Below are 11,206 nucleotides of genomic sequence, written 5' to 3'. Positions count from 1 at the left end.
AAGTATTAATCCCCTAGATTAAGACCATACTATATCCAGGGAAATATGGCAGTATTAAAGGTGAGGTGTTTGCAACTTGCAGCAGCAGCAAGATTTCTACTTCTGCAGAGGACCACCTTTATTGAATTGCATGGGCTAACAGTCCATTCTGTGAGAATGCAAATGCCATCATTCAATAATTAATTAAAAACAGCGTTTGATTTTAAATCTGAGATCTGGATCTCCAAAGAAAAAGAAAACAACCAACAAAATAGGGGACTCTAGGATAGATCTCCAACGAAATGAACAGATGTCCAAAATACTGGAAAGATCCTGTGATTTTCTGATGCTAACTGCATAATGCACATTGCTGCTTTAAAGGCAGGCTGAGCACTGTGGGACACAGATAGAAGTAGCACCTTAACTCCAAACTTCTGTCGCTGTGGCAATCATGACCTTGTTTTGCATTGCAAAGTTACAGCGTTTTTGCAGATGTTGCTGAGAGACATTTGACCAGAGGAGGGGAATAGCCAATCATTTTTGCATCGTTGAGAATTTGCAGGCTTTTTGGGCTGGGTGATGGTCATAGGAGCTGGATATTGCTGCTAAGTATTTAATAACAGACCAGGATATATGTAGATACATATGTGTGATGCTCATCTTACATTAATTAACACTGGGGGAGAAATGCCGGGCAATGCCTATGGCTGGAGCCAGTGGCAGGCACGAGCACAGCAGTGTGCTGAGCTGGGGCCTCGAACAGGACTAGAGGGCACTGGAGGTCCTCCCTTCTGCAGGGAGAGTCAGTGCTATTTGTCCCTGGTGGAGAAAGGAGGATGTTTACCCTGCTAAACTCCAGACTTTTAATCCAGGAGATTTCTGAACAGGGTATGGAGAGCTGACTTCCCATCTTCCCTAGATTCTCTTCCATCCTCATGGATGTTTGTGGACATCAGCATGTGAGGCTTTTAAACACAGCACCCACGTTACCTCCTGCAGTCAGGAGATACATTTTTTAAAGCTGTGGCTTATTTATGGTGGTGGTGGTGGTGCTTGCATAATGCCTGTATACCTCACCTCCTGCAGCCACTGCACACAGTCATTCCTTCTCTTTCCCTCAGACCACAAGCACATAAGAAGGTTACGTTCTGCTCTCACAAGTTTTGTCTGAGTTCTGTTTTCTCTGTTCACCATACTGTCTCTCAAACTTGTTGGATTTCCCCATAAAAATTTTCCCACAAAACCCATTCTCCGGATGCCCCACTGGTGTCACCAGCCCTTTTCTGTGGCATGTTTCCCCCACCTTTAGTGCTGCCCTTCCCAGCAGCTTTCCCATGCTGCTCAGCTGCTGAGCCTGGTGCTGCATCCCAGATCCTCCCATTTAGCCCACGTGAGACTGTGGCTTGGGCCATTCTCAAGGGACACAGCGAGGTCTCTATTGGTAACAGGCATGCCTTGCATGAGGCACTTGGCTGCATATACAGACCAACAGGTTGCTTTCACTCTGTGTCACAAACAGGACATTCCTCAAGTCACTATCAAAAACCAAGGAGTGTGAGAAAGGCTGCTCTATTTTACTGGTTTCTGTTTTTCATGGCTGCTGTACTCCCTCCCCACACCAGTGCCTATGTGCTGGGCTTGCCTGTGCTGTGCCAAGAGACCAACTTTGCCACATGCTGGTGCCTTTTTCAACCTAGAAATGAAACATCACACACTTTTGAGATAATATTGATATAGGAGGTAATATAAAAGCTGGTCTTTATTTGGAGGCCTCCAGGGGCAGATATGGAAAATGTCCACAAAAGCCCACCCTCACGGGGTGAATACAGTTTTTATAAGTTTAGTAAATTAGCATAATTGACAACACCAATTAGGAGCACAAGTGGTGATGCAATTCCCTCACAGTCCAAGCTCCTTCTAAGTCCTCCCCCTTCAGATGGAAACTGAACTTGTTGATGAAAATGTGTCTCAAAGAGCTGTTTTTCGGCCTTGGTTTCTAAGGAGAACCAAGATAGGATAGGAGCTTTGGAATATGTTTTGTCTTTCTGCCTATCAGAGCAGGGAAAAGCACTGGGAAGACTAGCTATGAATGCAGTAACAGCCTACAGAGCTCCAAATATATGTACAAAAAATACAGAGAATATGTAAAAGAAAAAAAGGCAAAAATCAGTAGGCATCAATGCTAGTCAGCATCTTTGATCCTTCCCCTCAGGAGAAAAAGCAGTTGTGAGTGTGTGTGTTCATGCTTTTTTTGACTACCTATGGCTCAATATGCATGTTAGGTCATAGAAGCACACCTTCAAAAAAGGAGTGAGGAGGCCGGTGCTGGGCTATGAGAGACTTTGTGAGCTTGTTCTGCTAAAGCTTGCTCCTGAGGAAGTTCTGCTCCACACAGAGACGTATAGAAAGTTAACTGTACAAATGGAATGGCGTTTACCAGAGTCCTCAGTTGGGGCTTGAGGTCCCTGCACCCAGGACTGTACACATGACCTGATAACTAGCACAGAGAGAAAATAATGTTTGTTCTTGAGTTTACAGTAGCTCACACTACTTGCTGCTAGCCAAAATTTCCTGAAGACTTCATGCCCAGATATGCTGTGCTGCCACAGTGCAAATACAAGACTTGACAGGTTCAATCACCACTGGGTTAAGATTTGTCAAGTTGATGATTCCTGGCAGATAAAAGGATGACCATCTCATGGCTGAACAGAGACAGGGGAAAGCATGGATGTTTCTACATGAAAACTTTGTGTGTGAAATGAACTAAAAAACCCCAAATGAAATTAAATGAACCCACTACCAGCATACAGTGTGTGGATACAAAGTGAAGACTGAAGACTCTTATCTGCCAACATGTATATTCACATTCAGCTCTAGAAAGCCCTTTTCCTTGCCTGTGCTGATTTTGATCCAGACTGGGATCATCCTGCTGGTTATGATCCTTATATGGCACCAGATTGGAAGGACTTTTGTAATCTACATGTTGTTGACATTTGATTCATGCCTGCTAGGGCATTTCCCCAAGAGGAAGTCTTTTGGTTAATTTCTATCGCAATGTCTTGAGGGGATTTTCCTTTCTGTGAGCTCATCAGACCTCACAGCAAAACAGAGCCAAATATGTTTGGCATTTGGCTCAGACAAACCGTGAAAACCGGTGAGCGGGAACGGGGTGAAGCTCTGCCGGTGAACCAGCAGTGGTGCTCTGTGGTGGGCCCATCAGTGAGTGAGCACACATAGGATCATGGAATAGTTTAGTTTGGAAAACACCCTTGAGATTGTTGAGTCCAACCATTAACTCAGCCCTGCCCAGTCCACCACTAAACCGTGTCCCTAAGTGCCATGAATAGACATCTTTTGAATACCTCCAAGGATGGCGACTCCACCATTTCCCTGGGTAGCCTGTGACAGTGCTTGATAGTGCCTTCAGTGAAGAAATTATTCCTAATATCCAATCTCAACCTTCCTGACACACATAAATATGCATGAGCACTTAAATATTTGCAAATGTGGAGAGCATAGAATCATAGAATCGTTAAGGCTAGAAAAGACCTAAATTATTTTTTGCCTCAATAGAACCTTGTACTTACTGCCTTGAAGTACTGCTGGAGATGCTGCTGGATGCCTAATAGTGAGCTGGCAGGGACAACAAATGTACAGAAAATTGGGTGATATTTGCAAAAGTCTGGTTGCCCAGGTTATATGGTCTTTGGCCTCAGGGATTATGTATTTTTGTTAAGTCACAGAATATTTATTTGAAATATCATCAAAAAACTCCTGACAGTTTGTGCACTATCAGACTGGGAGTCTTTGGCAAGTGTTGCCTAAGTGCATTCTTTGGCTGGTCTTTGATACCAGGCTTGAAATATGGCACTGGCAGAAGACATTAGAAGCCCTCAGTCTTGTCTCCACAAAAAGAGTTATGCACAGACCAAGGAGTTAAAAGATCATGGAGCTTTTCTGTAACAGCGTTAGAAAAGCAGAAACCAAGGTTATTTACTGTTCCCACGCTCAGAGCACTTTTAAATTGCTAGGTTAACAAGACATTCCTGAAAGAAATTTTCTGTGCACCAACGTATTCTTTGTGGTTGAAGCAAAAATTACTTACAGACAGAGCAATGTTTCTTGCAAAGGAAAACTGCAGCCAATGGAATACTTTAAAATTCAGCTGTGAGGTCTGTTAGCTTCTCTCTGGCTAGGGGTTAATTTGATGTATACATTTTCTGCAGACAGATAAAAGAAATGTCTCATTTGCTAAGTGACATTGTGATGGATATACGACGTGAAGTAGAACATATTCAAAAATTGCCCTTAGTTCTATTGCAGTTACTACTAATGGCACTGAGGTGTAGTATTAGCACACTGCAAGCCGACTTCTGATGTCAATTACATCCATGTAAACAGGATTAGAAATTGGCCCCAGCCTATGGGTTTAAACATGACTGTCTTGAACTTCATTTTCAGGACAGATAATGTTTTCAAGGAAAACAACACACTTGTTAATTTTAGCAGACTTTTCTCAGCACATTTTGGCAACAGTTCTAATATATTCCTAGCACGTGGCTTTATTTTACTGTTCATTATACTGCCTGAGCAGCAGCACAAACCAGCCTGTCAGATGAGATACTTCAATGACCAAAATACAGGTTTGAAGGCTGGGGACCAATAGTGAGAGAAATGCAAACAACTGTCATTAGGCATGGATTTCATATTTTGTTCATGACATATTTTCCTCTCTGGTAGGTCTGTACCAGGTCTGCTTCTATCCCATCTGCTATTCAACACTTAGGCTGCTTATTATTAGTTGCAGAAATCCATAACACATTTCAAACACATCAATGGTATCAGAAAACTTGCCATCATGCAGGAGCAGAACAGTCCAACAAGATAAGAATGAATTTGTTTTCTCTGTCCATTGTAATCTTTTGGGATAGTCTAGAAAGGACATTTCTTTGACCTCTAGAGTAACTTAAAGAAAACATACCATAAGAAAAGAAATACCATTGGTCCTACATATGAAATACCTTAATACAAACCTGAATATGTCCCAAGAAAAGATAATTAGGACAGAAAAAGTCTCAGACAACCTTTTAGTGACACTTACGCCTTCCTTTTGAGACTTGGTGAGAGGCTTCAGTGATGGCCTTTAATAAAGGCATTGCTGTTCGTATGAATGTTACTGAGCTAACCCAAAGTTCAGGCCAAAGATGTGGACATAAATATTCTTTCCAGACAAGATGAGAATCCATAAGGTGCAAAATTCAAACAAAAAAAGACCAACTAAGTTGGCCTCACAGAAGGTAAAGGCTCTTCAAAAATGACCAGCAAGCGTTCTAGTCCAAACCAAGTCAATTAAGAGCACGGAACTAGCTAAGGAACACAAGTATGCAGGAAAACATGAGAAAGATCTAGTCACTAATGATAAACATTTGCTCCCTCACTATCTGGATTGTGTGCTGATCCTCCATTCACTTTTTTTTTTTTTTAAAGAAAAAAGCATTTTCTGTGCTATAATTTACAACAGCTGGAACCAGTTTGTGTGTGTGTGTATACGTGCAAGTGTATATGTGCTAGACAAAAGAACATTACCAATATGAAAAGGAAAAGGATGGGCACTGTTTTTGGAACTTGGCTCCAAAGGGGATATATAATGATATGAGAAAGATTAAGTAAGTGGAGGAAGCTGGGGGATCTTCTAGACACAAGACTGCTGCAACATGGGTGGGCTCAGCAGGGCCTCGGCACATCCTGTGTTACCAGTGATACCATGACCCTGGTTCAGAGATTTCACAGCACTGTGGAGCAAGAGGGTGGGTACATTTGTTGCAAAGGTTTCTTTAGCCAAAATCATTCTGGGCTGAAGCCTGGCCAGTGACTGATAGCTGTGCGCAGTAATTTCAATTTCTTTTACATAAACATAATGAGGTGTTGTTTATCATTTTCCTGAAAGTTTTGGGGTTGAGATATTGGGGAAAACAAACAAAGAGACACTTTGTGAGCTCTCTGAGCAGTAAATGGCTCCCTTTGGCATGCTCTGACAGGCCATTTCATTTTAGCTTTGCTGAATCAGCTTAATGGGGAAAACTCAAAACTCATTGCCAAACTCTTATGGCACTTTCTCTTTACCACAGTGGTCATAAACAGATGTTATTATCCTCTGTACTGGGAACCAAATATTCCTTGGGGCAGGTTTGTGTAGGATGTACTACACAAAGTAATGCAGATTACTCTAAAATTAGGGAAAGGCTGAGAGTTAGGCATGTACACAGTGGATGTGAGTGTTTGAGCTTGTCACATGGAACACACAGATTCCATCAAAAACTTATGTGTGCGACATCAGCCAGTGTGACACCAAAACACATCACTGCCTGTGCTACACCAAATGCTGCTCTGGAGGGGTGGGGCAATGGCTGTTTCTCATACTTTTATCTCATAAAATGCCCTAAGTGGAAGCAGGATATACAAATTAACCATCTTCCTTCCACAAGGCTGCTGCAGCAGAACTACACAAGCAGGTCATTTGTGTAAGTTACAGGATGTCTTCCATGGGAGGAGGTGCACCAAGCAGTTCTAAGCTTAGCAGAATTAGCCTTCCAAAGGGGCATAACCTGGCTCTGATTCCCAGCTCCAGAGGAAGGCAAAGGTTGTATTCAAGGTCTTAGCAGTGGCCTTTTGCTTCTGGGTGTGGTACTGATGCCCACAAATGTTCCTTGGGACAGGTTCAGCTTTTATTATGGCAATTCGCATGAGAGAAAAGCACACATTTTTTCAAGCATGATATTTTGAATTGCATACAGATAAGCCCTATTCAGTATTCAGAAGAGTATGTAATTATGCTATTTTACATACGATCATTCTTTTAATACAATCAAACACTGTGCTTGCATTTTATGACAAAGTTGCTCATGGATCACTATAAACCTCAGGAATTGCAGCAGCCACCAGAAAACACATGTGAAAAATTGTTTTTAGAAGAACAATCTTCTCATGATTATACATTAGAGCTGTTGGGGTAAACTCACCATGAAACAAATATGTCTGAAGTTTTGACTAAGGAGGACCTTGTAACAAAGTTTTGGATCTCTTCCTGACTGCTGAGCTTTTGAAAAAAACCACCATCAGAACTGTCTCGGCCACCTGCATCCTTCCTGCGACTCTCATAGGTGTGGAGTACAGCCTAGTCCACTTGTACATTTGCCACTCTTACTGCAGCAGGCTGCTCCTTGAACAAAATTCCAGCAGCCTTTCTTCCCTGAACTGCCCTGTCCTTGTCTAGAGATCAGGTAGCAAACTTCTACCCTTTGAAAGAAATGCAGGCTGGAGACATGCCCAAGGCACTGTCCCTGGTGAGTAAACCTCTTACGGTATTATTTGCAACACATCTAGTCGGAACGCCAAGGAAACCTCCCTCTCCAGCCATCCAGGAGCCACTCTGGCAGTCACACTCACACCACCTAAGGTGTGATTGAAGCCCCTTCACAGCGACACACAAAACACTCACACAGTGAAACCAGGTTTCCCTACTGGCTCGACCCCAGATTTCCCATAGCAGAGCCTCAAGATGTCTCGATCCTTAAAATAATAATGTAATCGTGGTGCAATAACTAAATAACAAAATTACAGCTCCAGCTGGTTGTCTCCAGACAGGGAAGTTTCCTTAACAAGGACATCCACAATGTGGGGCATCTTTCTACTCAGTTCTTTGCAACCCAGGGCTTAAAGCAAGACTCAGCACAGAGACAGCCCAGTACTGAAGGATGAATTTCTAGTTTTCAGGTACTGGGGTGGCTAAACAAGGCTGAACCTTGGTTGACTTTGCTGCACTCTGTGAAGTTACCAGTTTGTCTAAGCAGAGGAAGATGGAAGGCAAAGCACACCCTGATCACGGGCCACCTCAGCTCTGCAGTGCAGACAGGCTATATCAAGGCATGAACTGGATCCTCCAAAATCTCTAACATGTCCTCTTGTCCTTCCTGACAAGTAACTCCCCTCACCTCCAATCAGACCCCCGTTGTCATTCATTTTGCCAGCTTTGTAGCAATTGCCCCATGTCCAAAAGAGCTATTTCCAGCAGAAAACCCATAATGTGGATCATGGGTTTTGATTAATATATCCGTACATACTTTATGCCTGAATGCATGCCCTAATTTATGAGTAACAACAAGGATGTATTCTCCAAAGAAAGTAATACTTGACTAAATTGTTCTCTTGACGTAAACCTGTAATTTAAAAATTATATATATTTAGAGTGCAAGTCAAAACAGGAAGTTTTGCATTCCCAAAGCGGATAACGATATTTCTGAACCTAAATATCTAGTGATACAAAATTGCCATGAAATGTCTCTCCCTTCCCTGCCTAACAAAACCACCCTTTACCAAATAAGCCTGCTATTTATGGGAGTGCTTTGCTGTACAGGCAAGTTTGCTCTCACGGTCTCTTTCGATGGAGAGACCGGGGATTTTCACAGTCACTGTCTGCCCAAAGAGGATTTTGCCACTGGAAAGTGCAAGCATATCCACTGAAAGCAAAGCAAATCTGGCACTGGAAAATAATTTATAAAAATTCAGATAAGAAAGAATGTATCACACAAAATCAATTCAGAGCAGAGAACTAAGCACCCAGTGGGAGATAGGCTAAATGCAGAATTTTGCATCTCAGCTGACACTGAGAGCTATCGACTCCATTATCCACCATGAGGGCTAGTCATAAAGGAACCAATCTCTCCATTAGCTCTAAGCCATCTGGCACAGCTGGTTTAGCTGCTGACAGACATGTGGCAAGGATCAGAGGTTGGGTGCTGTGATGCTACTGCAGAAGTGAACCTGAACATCAGGTGAGAAACATTAACAGCAAAATAAAACGCATCATAAACAGCAGGGAGGAAAAAGATTAGATTATGGCAGGGATCAGTTGATAGGACACGGTTGGTATGCCATCTGACTCCTTGCTTCCACTTGGGGAGCCTCTGTGCAATCAACCCCTTCAGCAGGCAGGAACTGTGCCTGCACACATTGCGACACAGAGCTATAGGAATCACTCCTCTCTTTCATATAGAGTTGTCTGCCTGCAGCATTTGCCACCAAAGCAAAGTAGTCTGTCTCTAAAAGCATTTAGGAATTCACAAAGCAGCAAAATCTACATGGATGCATGTGGGTCTACACATGCACACACACATGTATATATTACATGTTTTATTTATAAGTCAAGATTTTGCATAGGAACTGGTTGCACAGATGTTAAAGCAAGACCTCACAAAACGTGTTCCAACAGAAAAGAGTGAGTCTGGCAGGATAGCAGCTAGAGACACTGGAACACCAGTTTTGCTAAAGACCTAAATCCCAATGTAATTTCTGATTCACAATATTAAGACATCTAATAGCTGAAGTAGTGACTCAGAAGAGATGGATCTGTTGCCTCAGTGCTCTTTTCATTATTTTATGAGGCACAAATTAGCACAGAACTTTAACCCATAATTAATTCCATGGCAAATTCGTATTATTATTGTACTATTCTGTGCAACTGCAAACCAGTAGATTTCTTTTCCGTTGTATTTCTACATTTACTTCAGGCAATGTTGCATGACTACAAGGGGGTTTTTTTTGGGTAGGTATCCTGGAGGGATAACCTTGTTGAGCTCCCTTTATTTCCTAGCAGTTCTGGACACATTTTCCCTTACAAAGACAAAGTACAGGAGATGACCTGATCCATGACCTGCCTTGGCAACTATTTCCCATAACTTCAGTCGTCATATCTTGCTCTAGGCTAAAGGGATAGCATGATAATGAAAAGACAAAAGAAATCCTATAGCACTAGTGCCACTGCTGGTAAGTACAGGTGAAATATCCATAGGTGATCAAAAGGTGGGCTATGCAATTCCACAGCAGTATGCTTTTTAAGTAATTTAATTTTATGTGTAACCCTGCATCTATCAAGAAGGCCCCTGAAGCCACAGATTTTAGACAATCTTTTGTATGCAATTATCTGGCTGTCAGAGTACACACTTGTCCATTTGCTCTCCTAAACGCTGTTGTAAAAAGTACAAAACATCCTCATCTGAGAGCTGCAGAGAAGATCTCAAAAATGCCTAATGCCAACATCTGCTCTGCAGTTTGATTGGGCTTTGGTGAAACAGGTTTAGCCAAGTGTGCTGTACTTCAGTGGCCTTGGATCCACCTTGGATACAGGTGCCTTAGACCAACCTAATGCAATCACCCCTTTTCTAGACACACCTTCATTAGTTCAATAAATGTTTAACCAAGACCATGCTAGTGCTGTCACATTGCCTAAGGAAAACACCACCAGCCATCTCAGTAGCCAACCTCTCTACGAAACACACAGCTTGGTGTTCAATATTTCCTTTCAATGTATGTTGTTAGAAGAATACATTGTATTTGAAGTTTCCTGCCTTCCTAACTAAGGTGATTCATCCAATTGTACATAATAATTTTCTTCATTTCATGTAAGTCAACAGTACTGTGCTAATAGAAGTTACAGCATGTCTTCAGCATGTACTAGAAAGTAACCAGAGGAACGCCAGAAAAATAACAGAAATTACTTCAGGCACTTTATTCAGTTGGTTTTCACTTAAAAAAAAAAGCTTACACCCTTGTCTGATGGTTTTACAGTCCATTGCACAATAACCTGTTATTATGGGATTTTTTTTATCACACTCACCTAAGGCAATATGAGCTCTTACAATTGAAGTGAAATACTGAAACAGAATTTTCTACCAACTACACCATTATGAGTGATACTGATCTACAGCATCCTGCTCCTAGTTTATTTATAGGGGACAATAATAAAATATTCCTACTAACTCAATTGTTTTATGTCATGGAACAGAAATGCCAAAATCAAGGTCAAGAGTATGTCAGTGGTTTAATTTCCCTAGTGCTAACACACAGTGATCTTGGAGTCTGCTGGTCTCCTGCAAGTCATTATGTATTTAATTTTCTCCCTGTAAAGTGCTTTTCTTGAATGCAAAGTCTGTGTATTCTAGAGGTAAATACATTAAGATAAAAGGTTCAAAGAGCTTTTTTCTAAAGACATCTTATAAGGTCTCATAAGCTTCCTTATGAAATTCCAGTGCAAACCCCAACCATGCTGTCTTCAAAAGAATTCCCAGTGCATTTTCTTTATTTGCACAAAGGAAGGAAGGAAAATTAAAGGAGAGGAGGAGGGGGAAACTGCAGTCAATATTATGGCCCTGCAGATTGCTACAGTCAGCCA

Source organism: Corvus kubaryi, unplaced genomic scaffold (assembly GCF_017639235.1).
Source record: "Corvus kubaryi isolate FWS band 111438036 unplaced genomic scaffold, C.kubaryi_AGA036_p1.0 37398, whole genome shotgun sequence".
NCBI lineage: Eukaryota > Metazoa > Chordata > Aves > Passeriformes > Corvidae > Corvus > Corvus kubaryi.
The sequence above is the reverse complement of the archived record's forward strand: the minus strand, read 5'-3'. Positions refer to the sequence as shown.